At 44.1% G+C, this 18,130-nt stretch overlaps 1 long non-coding RNA gene across 1 annotated transcript in view; it reads right to left on the bottom strand.

Annotated features, from left to right (window-relative positions):
- The window catches only part of LOC114852475 (uncharacterized), a 25,834-nt gene extending 7,704 nt beyond the window's left edge, over positions 1 to 18,130 (bottom strand). The window contains exons 1-2 of the long non-coding RNA XR_003785394.3: positions 17,977 to 18,130; positions 17,560 to 17,651 (exon numbers count right to left, since the gene is read on the bottom strand). This is a non-coding gene — a long non-coding RNA (uncharacterized LOC114852475). The remainder of the gene's footprint in view (positions 1 to 17,559; positions 17,652 to 17,976) is intronic.

Below are 18,130 nucleotides of genomic sequence, written 5' to 3'. Positions count from 1 at the left end.
AAGTGTGCTCATCGAAACAGTATTTCAGCCTCTCCATCTCTAGACTTCATTAGTCTCTTTTAGTGCAGACGCACACATTTTACACAAGCCTAGAACTTAAGACTGACCCAACGCCGTCTTCTCACGTGAAGCGGTGTGCGTCTGTGCCTGTGTGCATGTGAGCAGTGTGTGCGTGCTAATGAGAGTGTGGGGGGGGCGTCGCAGCAGTGTGTCCTCTGCTCTCCCGGCAGGTCACTAGCGACAGATGTTCTCAGCATATGTGGCGAATTAATTAGCCGCTAGTAAACAGAGGGGGCTGCCGCCGTGAGCTGCCGGTGAGCGCCGCCACGGGCCGCCTTTTGTCCAAATTCCTCTTTTCTCTCCGCCCTCCTCTGGTAGATAGTTACAGGGAGCATCATTCTTTTTGATCAGCGGACCCATAATGAGTTGGGGCCACTTGTGTGTTGGAGTTGCGCATGTTTCCAGGTGGATGCTGCTGCGCGTCCTGTTTTCCTGGGCGCGTGTGCCCGTACGTCAGCACTCTCATCATTTGGACGTGGCACCGAGCCCGTTTTGTGATGAGAAATCCCCTTGATGACCTAATTGGTTGATTGAGGAAAGTTTGTGTATGTGTGTGTGTGTGTAGCAGGGCTGCGGCGTTCCCAGAGCTGGGAATGTTTTTACAGCCTCCGAACAACTTGGCAGTGAGGAGAAACACAGAGAGCGGACACACACACACACACACACACACACACACACACACACACACACACACACACACACACACACACACACACACACACACACACACACACACACACACACACACACACACACACACACACACACACACACACACACACAGAGCATAAAACCATAACATAAAAGAACTCTGTTCGGAAATTTATGTTGAACGAATTCAATTCACATCCACGTGTCGGTGGTGCCGTAACGTCTGAGTTTAGCTTCTCTCTCGGCTGTAACCACGCAGAGGTTGATTTAAAAACACGATCCAGACTCAATAAGTCACACTGAGAAACTTTGTGACGGAGTCGTATTCGTCAGACAGCGGTGATGAGCGGAGTTTGTGTTGTGGGAGTGGGAGCTTGTGTGGCTGCAGTAATGAAGTTGTTAGTTAAAGTGGCCCCCACCCTTGGGACGGGCTTAAGCTGTGTGTGATTGCTTAGGGATGGCGCATTCACACACACACACTCAGAGTCATTACTCCATTACGCACATAGACTATTGATTTCCTGCCATCTTTCCATCAGGTGAGCGGCTGCCAGGGAATATGGGAATGAAGGCCTGGCTGGAAAAATCAAACTGTCACTTTCCTCTCGTTCTCCCGTCTCTCCTTCATCGCAGACAGATGACGGGTCAAAGCTGCTGCCGTCCACTCCTTTGTTTTTCCCCTCATCCATCATCATCACTCAATCACTTCTTGCTCTCTGAAAACGCTGCTGATGTGCGTCTTCCTCTCTGGACCCCTCGCGTCCAGCGCAGCGCCCTCTTCCCATCGCCTTCACCTTCTTTGCATGGCTCCTTCCTCCTGCTCCCTCTCCTCAAGTCTTTGTGTGTAATCAATCAGCTTCCCTCCCTCCATCCATCCTCAAACCCCTTAGTCCTGTCTCTAGTCCCTCTTTCCCCAGATTTCTTCTCCTCCTAATCTGCAGCGTCCTTTACTTCTTAGAACTTTAAGAATCCTGCCATTTTATCTTAAACTCCTCATCGCACCCGTTCCTCCTCCTCAGCCTCCTCTTCCCATTTTCTCCTCTCCCTAACCATTTTCAGCCCTTTCCCACCTCCTGTCCTCCTCCTCACTTCATCTCTCCCTTCCTTCACCTCCCCTGTAACCTCCCTCCTCACCTCTCCTCCCTGGGAGGAGGATATGGGATCAGAGAATGTAATTCACTGACAAGGGTATCTATATTTAATATTAATGGGCGCATAGGACCCTTCACTCTCACACATATGGACACACACATGCTCAGTGCCAAATAAAGAGTGATCAGAGGCTGTGTAGGGTGCTGCGCTGTAGCCCCCAGGATAGACGCCTGGTGGAGACACACACACACACACACACACACACACACACACACACACACACACACACACACACACACACACACACACACACACACACACACACACACACGCAGGCGCAGCACTAGGCGCTCCAGGATGGATGTGGCATCATTAGGCAGGGGAGTGTGGCCGTTCTCAGCAGAAACGGCCAAGCCGGTGGTACACATCAATCTAGGAACACACGCTCCCTCAGATACTGTCTCACACGCACAAGAGGGTTTTTATGTACAAGTACACGCACACACACACGCGCACACACACACTTAGTCTAATTTATTTACTGTTGGAAAGTGCCACCAAGGAGAAAGGGACACAGAACGAGGAAAATAATATTTTTCTCCTTTACTTTCTTTGTTTTCCTTCATCCCATTTTTTGGTCTTTTCTGTCGTCTCTGTATGATGATGCTATACTTCCTGTGTAAAGCTTCTTTTACTAAATATTACTGAAAAAATATTCAGCAAATGTCCAGACACCATTCATACAGAGGCGCTCTACTGTGAATATATAGATTTTGACACAGGTGAATTTTAATATTTATGGTCTACAGTAAAGTAATTAGTGTTAAAACTGAATACAAATGTGAGGTACATCCTCTAGACGACAACAACAATATATAGGAAATGAAAACTACAGTTTGCCAATCATAAACTCAAACACACATGAACCTGAAATACTCAGTAAGGAGACGTGCAAGCACAGAGGCTGTTCAGGTCAACAAGTAACAATTAAAAAAAAATTAAGTGTCTGCAAAATGACAAAAGATGCAGAAACTCATTACTCTGAACAATTACAAATGTGTAAAAAGAAGATGCAAAGACGTCTGATGAGCTCATTTGTTTGCATCAGGCTCCAGCTTGTTTGGCCTGGACATGACCTGGACAAGTCCTGCATAAATATAAAGATTAAATATAGGGAACATCACCCACACGAAAGGTAGCTCACTAAAATGTAATAAAGCAGTATAATCTACAAGTTTGTGGATATGGCAGTATTTTTACTGCTGAACACCTCTTATGTGTCTCCAGGGGAACATTCCAGGGGACATATCCAATCTCAGCGATTTTCTCTTAATATTTATAGCAAAAAAAAAAAAAAAGAAAGCCGCAGAATGTCTTTATCAAGCTTACAATATTCCTCACATCCTAATAATCTCCATAAACTGTTGTTTTACGCTGCTACATGCATGTGGAACGATTTAAGCGCATTATATGACAGACATAAAACCCCACACGTGGCTGCTTTATTATGCTGATTTCCCAGCTAAAAAGTTTTATCTACTCCATTTGCTTCAGGTGTTCCACTGCATTTTAAAGTCTTCCTTGTGCTAATGATCTCCATATCAGAGTTGTTGAGAATAACAAGCGTCTAGTGCTGATACCATCTGCCTGCAGGCTACACACAACCTGGTGTCTGCGTGTGTGCGCTGTCTCCTTGGCTCGCATTGATCTGTGGGTGTCGAGTATCAAGTAATAGAATGCATTGGGACAGGGGCGATATTTAAATGAAAGGGGACGTGCGTGCACGCGCACGTGTGTCCATGTTGTGTTTGTGTGAGTGTGCGCCTGCATGTGCGCGTGCTGACATAAAAAGGAGAGCGGCGGCGGGACGAGCCCGGAGCAGAGCTTCCCTCCGCTCCTGCAGCCGGCGGACGGGGAGACGGCCCTATTGGGAATCAATGGTAAAACTCCAGCCATCGAACAACTGTCCACCTTTTCAATTGTGTCCTGTTTCAGAAACAATTTGACAATAACATCAGCTTGAGAAAAAAAAAAAGACACAGTCGATACGCAGGGAGAGCTGTGTGAAGGACAATTTGGAGAGCGTTGTCATCTGTGTGTGAGTTTATGCGTGTGTTTTTGTCCCGGTGTATTTTTGGACAGTCCTGACAGCAGAGTATTGTCTACACATCACCGATAAACAGTTTCCACAGTCATTAGAACAGGCAAAGAGAGCGGTGAGCACATAAACAGACAGTCTGAGGGGTCGAGGTGAAACTACATGAGCACAAAAAAAAAATGTTTCAAATTAAAAACATTAAATTATTCAAGATCACGAGGAGATGACAAATACATTTATTCAAATTCTACATTAACTATAAACAACTCTGTGTCTACAAAACTATTTTTTTACTGCAGATGTTTTTTATTACAGGTATGCGATTCTTTCACCCGTTCTTTTGCTGCCATCTTTTGCTTTGTGCCATCACTGCTTCCCATCCCACCACATGAGTCTATTCTGTGTCCATCTGAACAGGCTGACCCCCGTTTACACACTGATTCTAAACATAAAACCAGAAGCACGGGCTTCATGTCCCTGCTGAAGTTACTAAAGTGTGTTTGTGCTTGATAAAAGCAGGCGCGTCCCATCATCAGCTGGACCCAGAACAGGCAGCATATTGCCTGAGACACAAGGACACGACTGAGGATGTGGGTTTTAAACTACACGTGTTCGGGTGCAAATACAGACTGTAACGCAGAGCAAAGACCACACACACTCCCTCAACCAGACATCTGAGGAGGACAAAGATGAACCAACAAAAGGAAGTAGATAATTTACTGATTTATTATTTTTTTGCCATTTTTTCTTTCCAAATATTCTGCTCCATGACTATCTACAGTATGTTATGATTTATGAATAAAGTATTTCGAGCTGTGACCAAATGAATTGAATAACTCAGCTTTGTGGCTCCCTCCTCCCTGTTAGGTTTATTTATTGGCCCCGTGCTGTAACCCGTCCACACCCACTCTGCCCCGTCTGTCTTATTAGCTGTGGATTCACGTTCGAGTGTGTGGATCAATAGCCATCCTCGAGATGTGGGCAGTGAGGGGCAAGGTGAGGGTCAGAGTTAGCCGCCCCATGTTAGAGAAATAAGTGGATAAACAGATAAACAGAGTGAGGGAGAAATTCAAGTAAATGAGTTACAAGAGAGACAATTTGAAAACAAAAGCCGACTGAATAAGTCAATTTGGATTTATTCATGGGGGAACTGTTTATTATACATTATTCAAATCTGATAATTTTAATAAATATCTACTCTATCTTCTACTCAGGCTTTTATGCAGCAATTTTAAGTAATTGCTTAAGAATGCAATTGTTACAGCATCACTACTTTAAAGCAACTCTAATAATTCAGAATCTTTCTAGTACATACACACTAAGGTTTTATTTTACAGTCGTGCTTTTCCTTCACAGCTGACATTTCTTTTTCCGCTCCCTGCTTCATTCCTCAACACACACTCAGACACACCGAGAGCAGCAGAAAGTTACTTAGCTTTGCCCTCTTTGTAATTAAATCAAATTTCCTCGCCACCCTAAAAAAAAAGCCAGTGTCAGCATCCTCCTCCACCCTGTAAACTGTAACGGCGCAGATTCACCTTTTTGAACTGGCCAAGCCTCCAGCAATCACAAAGCACAGGATCCTGTCCACTCTGTTCACACCTCTGATCATCTCTCTCAGTCTTATGCGTTAAGATTGTGAACGTGGCTAATCCAAACCAAGCGGTCGGCCGCCACTGCCCCACACACACACACGCATTGTGTCCTATTGTCATGGTAATGGATTCTGTGTTGTTGGCTCCAGGGTCGGGAGGTCAACATAAGCTTCTTAATGGACTGTGAAATAACCCTAACTGCATTACCCACCCAGATCTCCCTTCACACGCGCATAGAGGCGCATACAGGCAGACGCACGCTGCTCCCCACGCATAAACACACCAGCGCTCAGATTCGATTAGATTGCTCTTTAATTGGTGGGGCGAGCGCACCTTGAGGATGAAGGGAAGAACCTTCAATCAGATGAAGTGATGGGACGGCGAGGAGGAGGGAGCACGGCAGTAACAGACGGATGGAAAACAAATGAACGCGTTCAGAGAGTGGACACAGTGCGCGTGCGTGTGTGTGTGTGTGTGTCTGTTGCCAAACTTACATTAAAATAATGTGCTGTGCAAATACAGCTTTGCCTTTTAGAGTGTATTAGAAAGTGGATGATGTTGAAGTGCATGCACAGGTAGTGTATAGGGAGCTGGTGAGGAGCTGCCGCTGGCTAGGTTTGACCTCAGCCCAGTGTCATTCTCCATATGCTTCCCTCTAATACTATTATTGTCTTGTGTTTGCAGGTATCATGTGAACTACTGTCTACCCACCCCAGCATCTCATATTTAAATTATATGCTTTGTGTTATTTTAAGACTGTAGTTTCTACCTAATGTTTCACTTTCAAAAAGGTTTGTGCTTCGTAAGGTCAAGAGCGTTTCCCTGTTGCATTAAATTAAAACTCCACAGAATCTGAGGATACTGACAACGAGCTTTCAAGAGTAAATCAATTTCAAATCTCTCCTCTCCTCTCGTGCCAAATGGGTGTCTCCCCGAGTGGGGATCACAGAGGATTTTGGGGGAATTTAGCTCAGTGTCTTAAATCAGTCTTAATTTTTGCTCTCTGCCATTAAAGAGCCGCCATTAAGCTCTTCTCTCCTCGCCTCATTTCCCTCTTCCTCTTGTTTCACTTTTTCAATTTGTGTGAGAGGGGGAGTTCACTCCTCATAAAATTTCACTTTGGGCAGCCTATCATTTGCATCTGAGCCAATAAATAGCAATTAGCATTAACAATTAAACCAGCCAGTGGAACCGCGGGCAGCTCCCTGAGATGGCCTGATGGATGGGAAGGAAGGGAGGGAAGCGAGCTTGGGTGTGTTCATGCGAGCGCCAGTGTGTGGGTGTTTGTGGCTACTTACTACGTGAACTCTCACAGGGCAATCCAGTATATCTTGCACTTTCATTTTCTTCCCCGAGCTAATTTATCTACCGTCTCAATGGCCTAATCACAACACACACATATGTGGTGTGGGCAGCGTTGCCAAGCTGGCATCTCATTTGTCACTCAGGAGGCACAAATTGTACTTGTTAATTACACTCATTGAATAACAACCGTTTCCAGGGCTCATTCTTATTTCAAAGTCTGTTTTTCATGGCCACAGCGTTTTCCACATTCATTCATACTGTACAGGGCTGACGTAATGAGGCCACCCCTGGCCTGATAATGTCCGTTAATCTCGTGTTAAATTGTGTTGCTATTAACACATCCTTAGTTGAGACTGATATTATTTTTAACACACGCACCGCAAAAAGTGTGACGCGGTCCCTGTTGATCCCCAAAGGAGAGATTTGTCACGTTGGAATGTGTTAGAAATGCGCCACCTCCCAAGGTGGCACCCGGCTGCAGCTTGAAATACAAAAATAGGAAGTATAACAGGGTCAAAACACCCTGTACAGCCACAGCGGATCTGTTTTACCTTCCAACCGTGTCACAACACTAACAATATGAGCATGATCCTTTCAGGTCAACCGCTGATTTGAACATCTTCCATAGACTCACATACAAACCAAACAATCAAACCTACACAATTTACGATTTACAAGGTTTAGATTGTGTAAAGAAGCTTGAAATTAATTAATTAACGATGTGTAAATTTTGCCATTCGAGGAAATGTGAAGTTTCCCGGTCTCTCTTCTTTGTGTATCCACATGCAACAAGCATTTAGGAGGCAGCTACTGTATGTGCAGGCCGTGACCGTGCACCCACCAACCCCCCCCACCCCCGTGCACTCCCACTGCGCCGGCGGTGAGAATATTGTTGGTGGCTGGTGACGATCAGTCCATCTCCATACATTAATCACCACCAATAGAAAGCCCTGACACAGCAGCTACAGCAGTGCCACCGCGCTGCCTAACAAAGCAGAGAGCAAGGACACACGGCGCCAACAGCGGAAAGACGGCTAAGGAGAAGATGGGGAAGGGAGGGAGGTGGGTGGGGGTGTGTTTGTTGGAGGGTCAAAAAGGAAAAAACGGGAAGAAGTAGACGAGGAAATATGGAAATGTAGAAAGAAAACAATCATGCTTTATGTTTCCCTTTCTGTCTTCACCTCGTTTTTTTTCCTCTTCTTCTCTTGTTCTCTTGGTTTTTATTGTTATTACCACGGCAGCGCCATTAGAGAGCTCTACGTTCTTCTCCACTGGAGCAATAAATGAAGAGGGCCTCACTCCTTTTTCCTCATACCTCTCCTTTCTCATCCCTTCCTCCGCTTCCCACTCGTCTCCTTCTCCACCTTCGTAGATTTCTCAACTATTTTCCAACTCTCCCATTCGCTTATTTCCAATCACTCTTCATTGTTTAATTTATCTTTTTTCTGATATGATCAATTCTTGCATTTCTTTTTTTTCTGCATTTGTCTTCTAAACATTCTTTGATAAGTTGTGTCTAAAAGAAAACCAATCAACCTGCATTAAGTGATATTTTTGTTGATAAAACTGGTGTTAAATTTGCTTTACTGCAACATAACATCATGGAGATTATCCCTCTCAGTATTAATGTTTCATTTTTTATTTTTTTAGAATGAACGTTTGATGATTAACTAAAACCTGAACCATTTGGATGGAAACTGGATCCATTTTAAATTCTTCACTGCTTCTCTTAAATAAATACCCCTTGTTATTCATTTTGCTCAAAGTTAATGTGATTATAGGCTGAAAAGGCCAGAGAGGATGACTTCATTATATTACACACACATAAAAACTTGAGAATCCCTAAAATGTGCCAAAGACACTGGTAGAACATTAAGTTAGTGACAAAAAAAGATCCTAAGGGTTCCAAACGGTTAAAAGTTCTGCTACCAAGCCTTCAAAACAAGAGACAGATAATGACTTTGGAGTGAGCTGCCCTATCAAGTACACGGACCGGTACGAGACGAGACACACACCCAGCATGCGACAGCGGTTTAAATAAGCAGAAGGACAGAGATGTAAAGTGAGTAAAAGAATATATGGAGATGTAATGGATCAGACAAGGTAGGCAGACAGCAGGAGGTGGTTCATGGAGGAGATGCCAAGACTGTATGACAGTGAGTGTCAAACAAGGAGACAGCGAGGGTGGAGGGAGCAGCGAGAGACCGCAAGGACAGGTGAAAGTGTGTATTAAAAGGAGAGCGAAGGACGCGGTTAAGGAAGAGGAGATGCAGCAGTGTTTGCTTTGTCGTCAGCTAAACTAGGGTTTGTGCAGGTCGTAATTAGTTCTATATGCCATTATTCCATATAGTGCATCCGTCCTGGGCTGATATGATGTCTCAAAAGGCGCCAGATGTCATGAAGTTCAATACTAATCAGCGACAAACACCATAAATATTCCAGTAAATAGTTCAGTTTAAAATCTGAAAGACCTTGAATGATTTGCAATGGCAGACTGGAGAGGTGATAAAAAGCAGCAGCAAATCCCAAAAAAAAGGTCCCTCCAGTAAAAGTAACAGTTCACGGAGACTGGGGAGAAATATGCTGCTATGTGTTGACAACTGCCTTATGAAAACATATTGGCCTTCCAGACAAACCTAAATAGACGGCAGCGGAGCCGTACCATGCTCCTGACGACCACGACAACGTGCTAACACTTTACTGACACATCGGGCAGACAGACGGGCACGGAGGCGGAGGCCAAGGTCAACGAATCGATGAGTTCATTCAGGATCTGTCAAACCGTAGCATGAACAGACAGACGCTCTGCATTCACAAACCTTGGACTTGTTATTTTCTTGTGGATGAAAGCACTTCCTGGTTCATTTACAGGCACACAGCACTGTCCGTCCTCTCCTCCAAACCCTGACCCTCGCGTGTCTGGCCACTCTATAGGAAGCGCTGCGCCTCACCCCACGTCCCTGAGACATGGATTCATTACGGGGCCGCCGCCACCAGGACGCTGTGTGTCAGGTAACTCCTCTCAGGGTAATCAGTTGTTCAAGGAAATTGCTGACACAGGTGCAATAAACACACATACTCTGTAACTCTCTCTAACTTTTTTTGAGTTTTGAGGCACCAGGAAGTTGTGACACAAAAGCTGCAGCAGATTTCCTCGCGCCTTTGTCTCGTACACACTGTACAAACTTTTCCCACCTAAGCCCTTCTGTCTAATCTTTGCATCCGTCTACCAGCTCCCTGCTCTGTCTCCATTTTCACTCCCTCCCACCCCCCCTCCCCGGTCTCCAGCGTCTCCCTTAGTGCCCCCAGTGAGGGCAGCTAAAATTAAGTGGTGCCACTTCTCAATGACACTTTAATGATAGCACCGCTGCTACGCACACAGAGACGGGAGAGGTATGAGCATCTGCTAAAGATAGGCCCCTCAGACCCAAACACACAACACACAGAGATGCACGCGCACGCAGACACACTCGCACGTCCAAACGAGTGAGCCTCCCTTTGTCTCGCCTGCCACAGGGACCGTGGGGGACGGGTGGAGTCTAATTAAGACCGTCCATAGGGAGACGTTTGCCTGTGCCTTTGTGTGTGCGCGTGTCATTCCAGCTTGGCATCACCATCACCTGCCTGGCACTGCCGTAATGGCTGGCATCTGAGAGGGGGGGGGGGGGCAAGATGCTTTTTGTTGCACTCACAACCCAGAGAGGCGCCAAGTTAAAGTTTGCCTTTTTGTTTCATTAGTAATGTTTGGAGCATCTGTATAGGTACTAATGTGTATATATTAAAGCACCTTCAACATGTGAGCATGTGGAACAAAGTGGAGCCGTTTGGCTTAAACCAAACATCAGCGGTGGATGTGGAGGAATCTGGGTTTGGAATGACCTATTGTGACAGTGTCTGAGTAGGTCTGTGGAACTTCCCACGTCATTTATCCTCATCTATGATTTAAATTTAATTTTTTTTATTCATAAAACACTGACTTTTTGACATTTACCTGTGACCGGACGTCACCAACATTGGTGGTGGCAAAGATACTGCTGTGAACTAATGAATCGGCTGTAAAGACAGGACCATTAAGAGCCGCCTTCAAACATGTTCTTAATGTTGTCAGCATTAAGGAAGTGGTTGATCAATTAGCACACTACTACCTTTACAACATCGATACGATGCTTAAACCTGTGTCAATAGTAACTGTAACTGACAACGACAATCACATGACACCGACTGTAAATACACAGTGAACCAAGACTTTACCGCATGCAACTACAGTATTAAAGAAAATAACTGTTTTAATTCATCCACATAATCCACATAAAACAGCCAAAGACCTTCCAAGTGTGAATCACAGCACTATTAAAATGTCTTTAAAAATCATGCTGACATCATCATCTGCTCGTTTTATATTTACAGATAGAAGATCACATATAACAGTCGACTCTGAGCCCAGCAGTGTTAGTTAATGTCATGTTGTTCTTATTGTGCAACACACTGCCAAAAAAAGCCTTCTGCTGCTATGACAGGCAATAAAGTTAGACACAATGTAAGACCTGCAGCCAGGTGTGTGTGTGTGTGTGTGTTTGTGTGTGTGTGTGTTGACCTCAGGACCGCGGTGACTGATCTGTTCTCAGACTTGCTTCCCAGTGAATTAGTTCCATTGCAGCTTGCCATGCTCCAGTCAGGTACTGTGGGCAGGTGTGTGTGTGTGTGTGTGTGTGTGTGTGTGTGTGTGTGTGTGTGTGTGTGTGTGTGTGTGTGTGTGTGTGTGTGTGTAGGATCGCAGAGGAAGACTTCAAGGTTGAAGCGCATCAATATCTGAATGAGATGAAAGCTTCCTCGCACACACACACACACACACACACACACACACACACACACACACACACACACACACACACAGCACATGAAATAAATAATTAATTACACAGCAGACTAGAATATTGGCAGCCTGCTGCAGACAGTTGATTTTCAACGAGACATTTCCCCTTAGGGATGAAACGCACAAACACACATACCAACATTTAACCACAAGTGCCAGCTCTGGCTCGCGGGGGTTGATACATGCGCATACAAACAGTAATTACCCCCAACAGCTTAAAAAGACATTTGCTGCGCATTTACAACGGCTGCCAAATTACCAGAAGAATTCATTTACACACACTCAAGTGCATATTTTAGCGTGTGTGTGTGTGTGTGACATACGGCAGGAGCACAGACATGCAGGCACACGGTTTGGCCATTTATGTCTGGTGTGAGAAACTGCAGCCATTGATTTATCCGTACAACACTGAGTAAGTAAGCTACTTAAGTGTTATGTGCTGTACTGCAAAGCAAAGGGACACAATTCATACAGTTTGCACCAGAGTTACTAATATTGACTTTTATGTTTTACTTTTGTTTTCGGTTTTCAGCTCCGTCTTATTGTGTTTCCTAGTGAGACGTCAACACACAGCAAACGGGCAGTTTTGTGTCATTTCATCAGCACCACTTTCAGTCATCGTTGGTGTCACCGGCTGCTTGTAAAGAGAATCAAATCACATTTGTCTGTCCTTTCATATTCTCATCAAGCTGCTGTAGCTGGTGTGTGTGTGTGTGTGTGTGTGTGTGTGTGTGTGTGTGTGTGTGTGTGTGTGTGTGTGTGTGTGTCCACAGTAAGTGTTGTTCACAAGCATGTGCCCATGGAACAATCACATTAACATGTAGCTACTGTAGGCAGAGAGCAGCAGTCAAACAAGACAGGGACATATTACACTGACGGATCAGATTCACTAATCAGTGAAATGAGGGGGAAATGTTGGGCTGTGTGTTACAATTCTACTGGTTTAAACTGCATACAAGTAACAAGAAATTCAGACATTTCTTTAGCTAAAGTTGAGAAGGATTTCTGGAGGACTCCATGTGAAAGTTCTATAAGTGGAAATCTGAGCAGACTCAACAACAGAAACAAAAACTTGTGGTTTCATGTCACTCGTGAGTAATTTGAATTAATTTGATTATTGCTGTCACAAAGTCACACAAAGGAAACGCTGCTTGTGCTTTTTAATTTGGACTTGTTTGTTTATAGATCACACGGGCCGAGTGGAATGCGCTTCTCTTATCAACGTAGAACTGGATCTTGTTTGTGTCGAGTAGGAGGTCAGGACCAAACATTGTGGGGCTCTTTTTTCCTCCCTGAATATTCATGCTGCCGTTGCCAGAACCGCCATCTCTGAAACACATACTGTGAACAAACCTCTGCTTCTCTTTTAGTCTGATGTGCTTTGTAGACCCTGGAATTCCTGAGATTACATCTTCAACAGCAGGAAAAAAACTAATAAGATAACGATGAAATGAGAACAAGGTGCTAGTACTACCCTACTTCTTCTCTTACATTTCTCTTAGTTTCCCAACAGTTTCTGTGGAAGCCGAATCTTCTCAAGGACAGGTCAAAGTCGTGCACATACAGACACACGCATAGCGCAGGTGCTATATGTATTGTGGCAGCTCTGTGGGAAAAGCCTGTGGGCCTGGCCAGAGAAAAAGGCAAAAATAGAATAAAGCTACTCGCTGCGGCTCCCGCGGGTTAATTCAACGCTATCCCCCTCAAACCCAACTATACACTTTATGTCATTACAGGAAAAACTCAGTCTAAATAGTGCAACTATTGTCACAATGTCACTGAACGGGAGCCAGATAGTGAGCATACGACAGGAATTACTTAGAGATGTCGTTATCCTCCTGTGCTCTTTGATTCAGTCTGACTGAGATTATGCGTGTGTGCTTGCAAACATGTTTAACAGGGACTTAAAGGCAACTTAAAGCTCGGCCACCCTCAAACGCAGTCAGGCTATATGGACCACAGCTTTGTCTGCCAAGCTATGACATTGGGACGTCTGGAACATTTTATGCCTCCAGTGATTCCATTTTTTCCTTACTTCAGATGATTGTTGTAAACTTTAGTAAGATCCCACATTTAGGTTTTTTTCTCTCCTAGAAACCGCAACCTCTCAGAAAAACAGCCATCAAACGCCTCAGTCCTTGTCAGTGGTTAAAGTCTATTAAGAGTGAATATATACAGTAATTAGAATTAGAGTAAAGGAGAAACACACTAAAGTATAATTTGTTTGCAAGTTGTAGCATTTGAGTTTAAAATAAAGACTAACATTAAATAAAATTGAACAGTGGACATTCAAGTCAGGATTGTTCAATGGCAGACTGTACCAACTCCACAAAAGGAGGGTAAAGTAATCATCACACGCGCAATAGAAAAAAAAAACTAAAGTCAATAAAACACCAAAACCAGAATAAGTATCTCCCTGCCTGTTCCTCAAAGCAGCGCTAAGATGACTTGCTTTACACATTACTCCACAGCATCCAAATTTGCACTTTAAGAACTTCCAGAAGTGACTGAGTTCCACTGAGAGAAAAATGTAGGTAAAGTGCGTGTGTGTGATGCATAGTGCCTCATATGGAAGGATTTACAAGAGTTGTGTGTGTTTAGATAGAAGCAGGGGAGTTAATTCTGAAACAGGCCGTCTGTCCTCAAAGCAGAGCATGCGTGTGTGTGCGCCCACATGCACGAGCACTGCGACCATGCGCTCTACTTTCTGAGAGCACAGGGCGGAGGGAGTGAAGCGAAGCGGGGCGTAATTAGGCCACGATTTGAACTCTCTTAGTTCCTCCCTGAGAGGGGCTACGGGGTCATGCCAACTATTATAAATCGCACTGGGGTGTGTGTGTGTGTGTGTGTGTGTGTGTGTGTGTGTGCGCGCGCGCATGTGAGTGTGTGTGAGAGAGAGAGGTATATAGGAAAATAAAGCGGCAGAGTCCGATTGGCTCAAAGTAAACCGTTAAATATAGCTTTGTCAGGTCAGCCTCGTGCGCTTGGTTTAAAGTGCATGACGTTCAAGTTATACTCGTGTCACATCACATTCTGTCCAGTGAAATATTACCTCTCAGAACCACAGCTATGCCATGAATCATGAGTGCAAAAAATAAGTTATTGGTGAGAAACTTGCCAACAGGAATCATCTTAATATGACTGGAAGGAGAGTATAGGCCAAATTAGCCATAGCTCATTTACTGCATAAGGTTTTTATATTATTTCCATAGGCAATATGTGAAGGAGGGGCAAAGTGAAAGGTGCCACAAAAAAAGCAAAAGACACCGTAATCATTTCAGTGGCGACAAAAGTGCAGACCTTGCAGTCTTTCCTCATAGGCATTCATTTAGTTTCACTTGGATGCTTACGCTAAAATAAGTAAGGAAAAGAGAGCGTGAGAGAGAGGCTCAAACCCTGAACACAGCTGAACCCTGCTGATGCGTTCAGTAACTGCGCTTTTTTAAAAACGTTGCACAAACGGCTGAACCCCAATTTGCTATTTCTGATGTTGCAGGCTTGACATAGGTTTATATAACTTCAGTCAATTTATGGCCAGTAATGAGATGTCTAGAGATCTAGAGATTAATCTCAATGGAACCTTGAGTTTTATTGGCAAAAAAATAAAATGTTATAATCTAGAAGTGGCAACTGGATTTCTCTTGATTATAAGAAAATGAGTTGCATCACTCGATTTTTGGATAATTTCACTTGAATTACTAAAAACACACACACACACACACACACACACACACACACACACACACACACACACACACACACACACACACACACACACACACACACACACACTTTTAATAACCCAATGCACCAAATGAAATGTGCTCACAACAACAAACAGTGAAACTGGTAAACTTGATTTCCAGTTTGGCTTCCTCATCTATTTATTTAACCCATGTCTCTCTTGTTGTTTTCCTCTATTCTTTTGAGATGATGCAAAATCCCTTCAGAAACACTAAAAAAAAGGCCCTGATCTTATTATAAATGATCACACTTCTATTAAAAAAAATAAAAGACATGTGACGGGGGCCACTTCAGCAGTACGGTGCAAAGCATTTCTCTCATTTAGACTCATAATTAGTTAGTGTAGAAATAAAACTGACACTGTTATAAATCACATTTTTTCCCTTAAAGTTGCTGATTGCCCATTTAGAGACTACTGATCAGTTAAAGTCCTTCTGTAACCTCCCCTGCACCAACACACACACAAACACACTCGCCCCATTAATGAGCGGACGGCTAATTAAGAATCAAAAAAGCGGGGGAGTCACTTCCTTTTGATTGATGGCGCCCACCGTCTTCTCTTGCTGCTATTTTGCATTTTAATGTTCATTATTAAACTTTTATTGTTTTGTTAATTATAATACCACCCTCCCCCGTTGAGATAATAACTGAACAGAACGATTTGTTCTGAAGGAAATTCTGCTACATGAAGGAAGACGGCGGATGAATCGGACGGACAAAGCGAGAAATAGAGGAGCAATGACGGGAAACAAAAGAGACAAAGAAATAAATGAACTGAGACAAAATAGCAGGAAGCGGAGGGTGATATATAGCAGGGAGAATGTAAGATGGCCTTTTTTCATACTCAAACAATATGACATAATTTATGATTAGTGTTTAATTAACTTTTTAGCAGCTGTGGCTTTGAAGCAGGAAGTGTCTGGGATCACTGATTGAAATCTATCCAACCACTCACCAGTAGCCATGTGTGTGGCCCCGACAACCATAAAACCACAGAACCTTTCATAAACAAAATGTGAAACTTTCCAACTTTCTCTGTAGATAAACAGCAAGTTTAAAAAAGGTGCATCGGACGTACGCAGCCCATCTATGCAGCATTACGTAACCATCCCGCTGGCTCGTTCACCATTTCCGCCGTTACGCAGATCTGCTCGGTGACGCGTGTCTTTTTATGACGTGCGTTTGTGTGCGTGCGTGCTCATCTGAATGTGCACGCGTGCCGCGGCCCTAGAGGTGCTAGGCCAGGGACGCGCATGATGGATCGCCGAGGCTGGCTGATAGTGCCATTACTCACTGACACGCACACACGCGGACAAAGAGTACACACCTGCCTGACACCTGTCTCCCCAGGGGGTCTGCCTGCCCCTGAGGCCATTGCCCTGGAGACGAGCAAAGCCCAAAATTATTCTGCAAAACCAGCAAATACCTGTAAAGTTTGAACAAGGGAGAACTTTGTAGGACATTTTGGAGCAGCCTCTCTCTCTCTCTCTCATTCTGTCTCTCGCCATCCGTCTATCGTGTCATTATTCTATTACTGTAGGTGTGTGCGACAAGTTTGCTTACGTGACATGATAATACATCGGCGATGTTGCCTTTGAGCATCTGCCACAATTGGAACGCAAACTTTTCAAAATTTTTAGGAATCTCTGTAGCTTCTCCTTTGACCAAAAATCTCCTTGCTGTAACAAGCAGCCACACACCAGGGATCACAACAGGAATGTCATTCATGTACTTCACTGTCAATGTGGATGCCATGCTAACACTTATAGCACTTTCACACAACAACTAAACCAGTACCAGGTCTCACAATGCAGTCGAGTCAAGGTGACATCTAAGACCATCCAGTTCTGGTGGACTACAGGCTTTATGATTCATTGCACTGCTGAAAATGATTTGCTGTTGTAAATCTACACAATAAGACCTCAAGGCCACAAAAAACACGTACACTTATATAGATTAAACCTAAAAATAAAAATCACAGAATCTTTTGTTTTTGACAGTATCCCTGTCTCCTTCCAAGTCAAACCAAATGTAATTAAACCTTAAAACACTTTATTTGCTTCCTTTTATCTTTTCTTATCCTTATCTGAGCTTGCAAAGAAAAAGCACCAATATCAAGCTTCCCTTCACGTTTTTCCTACCGTGTCTGTGGACCTGCAGGAACAACCAGGGGTCAGTGTCCCGGTGAGAAACGCTCATGATGGGGCAGTTCCCCAGCAACAGGAGACGGGGCCTTCGGGAAGCAAACACAGTGAGACTAGAGGGTTCTGTCTTTAAACATGTACAGTTGAGATCATATGTTACCCTTTTAAATAATCAGATCAGATCATAACCTTTCGAAAGGACACATACAATAAAACATATCACACAGCTACTGGACACCGTAGCTACACATTGAGCTAAGCTAACTTAGCTTCTAGGCTTTAATTAGCTGCCAGAGTCAGGCGGCTAATTAATTGGCTAGTTCCGACAACCACAATTTAACCACAAATAATTATGACGCGTCAGTGTGTGACATTGGTTTAGGTTAGCTAACTAACGAAGAGCAGCTAACTCACCTAATAAAGTGTACAGATCCATATCTGCGGTCGCAAACCTCTGGCACGTGCGTTTCTGCTCTAATCGCGGCACCGCAAAGTCCGTGAGGCGTTTAGGGACTCTCTGTAATGGCCACACAAAATAACGTACTTTATAACGCTAGAAAGTGTACGT

This window comes from Betta splendens, chromosome 3 (assembly GCF_900634795.4).
Source record: "Betta splendens chromosome 3, fBetSpl5.4, whole genome shotgun sequence".
In the NCBI taxonomy this organism is placed as follows: Eukaryota; Metazoa; Chordata; class Actinopteri; order Anabantiformes; family Osphronemidae; genus Betta; species Betta splendens.
The sequence above is the reverse complement of the archived record's forward strand: the minus strand, read 5'-3'. Positions and strand labels throughout refer to the sequence as shown.